Here is a 5,309-nt window from a genome sequence, read left to right as displayed (position 1 = left end):
AGGCGGCGTCCGGCGGCACGGGGGAGGGAGGCGGCGTCTGGCGGCGCGGGGGAGGGAGGCAGCGTCCGGCGGCGGGAGAGAGGGAGGCGGTGTCCGGCAGCACAGGGGAGGGAGGCGGCATCTGTCGTGGTTCTAAGCCTGACAGTAGAGTGGGGGTAGGTATGGAGAGGCAAGGTCCTAGCTATGGAGAGGTTGTAGACACCAGGGATGTACGAGTTCAGGCCCTTCTCGGAAGAAGTAATAGCCCTACGTCTCGGAGCCCGGAGGCGGTCGAGTGGACTATGAGTATATGAGTTACAAGGTGTCGAACCCTTCTGCCTGTGGAGGGGGGTGGCTTATATAGAGTGCGCCAGGACCCCAGCCAGCCCACGTAGGAGAGGGTTTAAGGTGAGTTAAGTCTGGGGCGTTACTGGTAACGCCCCACATAAAGTGTCTTTACTATCATAAAGCCTACTTAATTACAGGCCGTTGCAGTGCAGAGTGCCTCTTGACCTCCTGGTGGTCGAGTGAGTCTTTGTGGTCGAGTCCTTCGATGCAGTCGAGTGAGTCCTTCATTGGTCGACTAGAAGGCGACCTCTTCTACGGGTGTCCTTGGGTAAGGTACTTAGATTAGGTCATGACCCTACCCTAGGTACACGACCCCATCATTAGCCCCCGAATGGATTGAGGCTTCGAGTGAGGAAGGAGTTGATGTCGTTTCCGATTAACCTTTGCGCTCTGGTCGTGCGTTGTTCTGGACCAAAGAATCTCTTCGTCGACAGTGAGCAACTTGTCTTCAGTCGACTCGATCCATTCTCTTCTTTCGTCGAGTGATCTTTCGGGCTTCGACGATCTCCGAGCGACGGATCGCGGGAAACCCCGTGTCTGACAGACTGATCTGCCGTTCGCGGATTCTGCGGGATGCGAAATTTGGGGACGCGCGCGAAGCGGAGCGGACCGCGGCGTTCGGATGGGACGGGACATAGACGCCTCGATCTCCGCGCCGCTTTCTTCGCCACGTATCCCGTCTGCATAACGGTTCCAGGATATGATTAGATCGACCGGGCCCACTTGTCATCCACTCGGAAGGGACCTTATAAATGCGCCCGGCGAGGATTTCTGTACTGTGCCTCAGCATTCTCTCTCTCTCTGCTCCCTTCGTCCCCGTCCAGCGCGCTCGCTCTCGCCCCCGCACAACTTCCCCACGCGCATCTCGCCGGCAACCATGGCCAAGGAGAAGACGGCGGCGCTGGAACGCGCGAAGAAGGCGTCGGCGTCGGAGAAGGCGAAGGGGAGATCTACCAGCCGTGGTGGGTCTTCGTCCAGATCCCGCCTGCCGAAGGGCTGGGTCCAAGGAGACTGGATCCAGTCGACCATCACAGAAAAAGACCTCCTCGACATGGCCAACGAGGGCTTGATCCCTCATGGAGCTGCGAGGCTTCCGGGGAAGGAGTGGCAGCCCCAGCCAGAAGAGGGTGAGTGTGTGCTCTTGGCCACCCATGTTGATCATGGATTTTCTTTGCCGCCGAGTATTTTCTTCCGTGGCTTCTTGAAATTCTTTGGAGCGCAGCTCCACCGCTTTACCCCAAACTCTATTGCCTATCTTGCTGCGTTCGTGTCCATGTGTGAGGGTTTCCTGGGCTGTCGACCGCACTGGGGTTTGTTCAAGCATATATTCACGTGTCGCTCTCAGACCGTGAAGAAGGCGAGCCCAGGCGATGAAAGGACCCGAGTCGTCCAAATGTGTGGGGGTCTGGGCATCCAGGTGAGGAATAAGAGCACCTTCCCGCCCATGACCTTTCCCGAGTCAGTCAGAGGCTGGCAGTCGACCTGGTTCTACTGCCAGGACCAGTCGACGCCGGGGCAGAGTGGACTCCCACAGTTTACCATGGACCGAGTGAACAAGCCCTCCTCTCTGAAGTTGATTCCGGAGGAGAAAGCTGACGTGAAGATGTTGATGGAGCGCGTGGTGCAGTTGGTTCGGGAGGGAGTGACGGGCATGGACCTCCTGGAGGTCTTCCTCAGGCGTCGCATCCAGCCCCTTCAGTTCCGGAGCCACTACATGTGGTTGTACTGTGGGACTGAAGACGAGACTCGAGTCCATCCAGAAGCAGTCGACGATGTCACTCTGGAAAGATGGATGGTAGCCGTTACCGGAAACAAGGACAACCCACGCGGAGCCAGAAGGATTCCTCCACTCGACCACAACAGCGATCCAAACAAGGTACATTTGCTCTGCTCTCCACTGTGTTCTTGTCGCATTCATTTCTGTTTATCCTGCAGACTGGTCGACTGATCCTTGTCTTGATATCTGCTAGGCTCTCACCGAACTGTACTCGATGCCCAATGGGGCACAAGCTCCGACTGAGGAGGGTGAGGCGAGTGGGGGCGAGAGCCAGGAAGAGGAGGAATGGGACTCGAACGTTGTAGAGGATGATGACGACGATGATGATGATGACGGTGATGAAGATGACGTTGAGGATGAGGAAGAAGAGGAGGAGGAGGTCGTACCACCGCGCTCAGAAAGGCGGTCGAAGCTTGTCCACGACCCTTCGACTGAACGTGGCAAGGGGGTTGCGACCGTTGTTCAGTCGACCAAGCGCCCTCGGACCACCTCTCCGGTGCCGACTGAAAAGGCGCCGAAGCAGCCCAGGGCGGCCCGTCGAAGACGATTAAGCTCCTACCGAAGATGAAGGTGTCCATCCCTACCATATCAGGGTAATCGAGCTGTTTGAATCTTCTTATTTTGTGTGAACTTTGTCTCTGGTCGACGCTGAAGTTAGTCGACTGATCCTTTGGAGTTGCAGCGCTGCTACTTCTGAAACCTCAACCCGGGCTGATGACCATGAGATGGAGGACGCAGCAACTTCAAAACCAGGTACTGTATTCTTAACGCCGTTCTTAGTCGACTGACTCGCGATCTCTGATCCTGATTCTTCTTTGTAGCTCCACCCACTGCTGTTATCAATCTTCCTGATGATGATGAGGATGAAGAACCACTGAAGCGCAGGAGAAGTAGGAAAGCGTCCGCCAGTAAGGTGCCCCAGGATGTGACGGCGCCTGAGATTCTGATTGCAGAGGAAGATAACACCATTCGACACACGGTGTCCTTCGCAGATCCATTGACGAGTGCTCAGCAGCCCTCCCTCTTCACGACGCACCACGTCCCAGAGGACCAAGCTGGCGCGGCGAAGGAAGCGATACGCCAGGCGGGAATCATGATGGAGCAGTTAAAGACCATCCGGGATGCGAGCCAGGCAGCTTATGACGCCAGTTCTGCCCTTCAAAGCAATGTTCAGGTCAGTCAACCACTGTTTGTTCTGTTGGATATGCAACCAAAAACTTTTCCTTTCCGGAATTTGTAGTAGTCACCCACTGGGTGTGTCATTTAAACTCCGTGCTAGCGGGGGCATGCTGAGTGCACCCGCTGGGTGTAGTCCCCAAGGCTAAGGTCGACTGCTGGCAGTCGGCCTTAGGCTTTATGATGTCAATCTTTCTGTCAGTCGACTATGTCGACTGGATTTCACAAACCGGTGGGGGCACGCTGAGTGCACCCACTGGGTGTAGTCCCCGAGACTGTGGTCGACTGCTTGCAGTTGATCACAGTCTTAAAGAATACATCTCTCCTTTTTTTTGAGGTCGACTGGTCGACTTTGTCTTCAACAGAATTAGTGGGGGCACACTGAGTGCACCCACTGGGTGTAGTCCCCGAGACTATGGTCGAATGCTTGTATTCGGCTGTAGTCTTAGAAACGTGTGTTTTTTTTCTTTTTCCCTCGGAAGTGAATTATATTTGACATTTAGTCGATTGGTTCTTCGCAGAACTCTTGTGATCTTGTGGCTCGCTACTCTGAGCTGGAAAACAAGCACACTCAACTCGAGCTGAGCTTGAAGCTTGTTCAGGAGAAGCTGACGAAGGCAAAGGAGGAGACCGAAGGTATGTTTGGTGAGACCCTGACGACTACTTTTCCCCTTGCTTGTTTCAAAAATCTGACCTTGCTGTAACTTGCAGGTAAGGTAAGGGAGGCCCAACAGAAGAAAGACCTCGAACTAGCTGAGAAGATCAAGCTTGCTGACGAGAAGTTAGCTTCAGTCACCAAGCTTGAACAAGACAATACCAATCTGAAAGCTGCTCTTGGGATCGCCAACAAGGAGGTCAGTCGACTGAAAACTGATAAAGCTGCCCTGACCGACCAAGTCAGCAAATTGACTGGGAAGAAAACTGATCTGGAGGCCTTCCTGAGTGGTCTTGCCAAGAAGCTGTTTCTTATGCTTGAAGGTAAACCTCTATGCTTGGCAAACATTTCCAATTGTGGTTTTTCCATTCGACCATCCCCTTGACTTAGTGCTCATCCTTGCAGAATTTTGTCAAAACTTTGAAGAAGAAACTAGCCGGCTGGAGCCAAACCTCGACCCCGTCAATTCTCCGGTGAACGACGAAGTTGCCATGGATGTTTTCCGACTGGAGTCTCGTGTTGCAGCTGTCGTGGACTATCTCGCAAGGCTGAAGGCCGCCACATCTCGCATCGACTCGACGCTCTGGCCTGAGGAGACACTTCAGAATGACCTTGAGTCGCTGATGGCCCGCTTGAACTCGATCCCTGGTCGAGTGCAGGAATGGAAGAAGTCCTCGGCTCGGTGTGGTGCAGATGTTGCTCTGTGTCTGGCCCGAGTCCACTGTAAAGATGCGCGAGAAGAGAAGCTGGCGGCCCTTCGAGTGGCCAACACCAAGAAGCACGACTTCAGGTCCTTTATGGAAACTTTCCTTGCAGCTGCCACTCGGATCGCCGACGGAATTGACCTTGATGAGTTCGTTGCACCTTCCAGCCCTCCACAGGAGGGGTAAAAAACTTCTTCTGGCTCGACGCTTTAAATTTGCCTCGGTATGCCGAGTGGAATTGTAACCGATAAACCTTAACAGGCTTAACGCCTGAGCACTTTCGGTTCCTTTAGATATCGATTCAAACTCGAATTTGGTGCTTGAATACGATTGCCTTTGGCTCGAAATGTCTTTTGGAGGTTCAAAGCAAGGCGCCTTTACTGTAATCGACTTATTCTTTAGTCCACTTAGGCGAGCACTGGGCTGCGGCTAAGCCTCCGAGTGGAAGCCCGGCTTACCACTCGGTAGGATTTCTATAACTTAGGCGAGCACTGGGCTGCAGCTAAGCCCCCGAGTGAGAGGTTTACTCTTCACTCGGTAGGATTTTGATAACTTAGGCTAGCACTGGGCTGCAGCTAAGCCTCCGAGTGAGAGGTTTGCTCTTCACTCGGTAGGATTTTTATAACTTAGGTGAGTGCTTGGACTGCAGCTAAGCCTCCGAGTGAGAGGG

This window comes from Triticum dicoccoides, chromosome 1B (assembly GCF_002162155.2).
Source record: "Triticum dicoccoides isolate Atlit2015 ecotype Zavitan chromosome 1B, WEW_v2.0, whole genome shotgun sequence".
Classification (NCBI taxonomy): Eukaryota; Viridiplantae; Streptophyta; class Magnoliopsida; order Poales; family Poaceae; genus Triticum; species Triticum dicoccoides.
The sequence above is the reverse complement of the archived record's forward strand: the minus strand, read 5'-3'. Positions refer to the sequence as shown.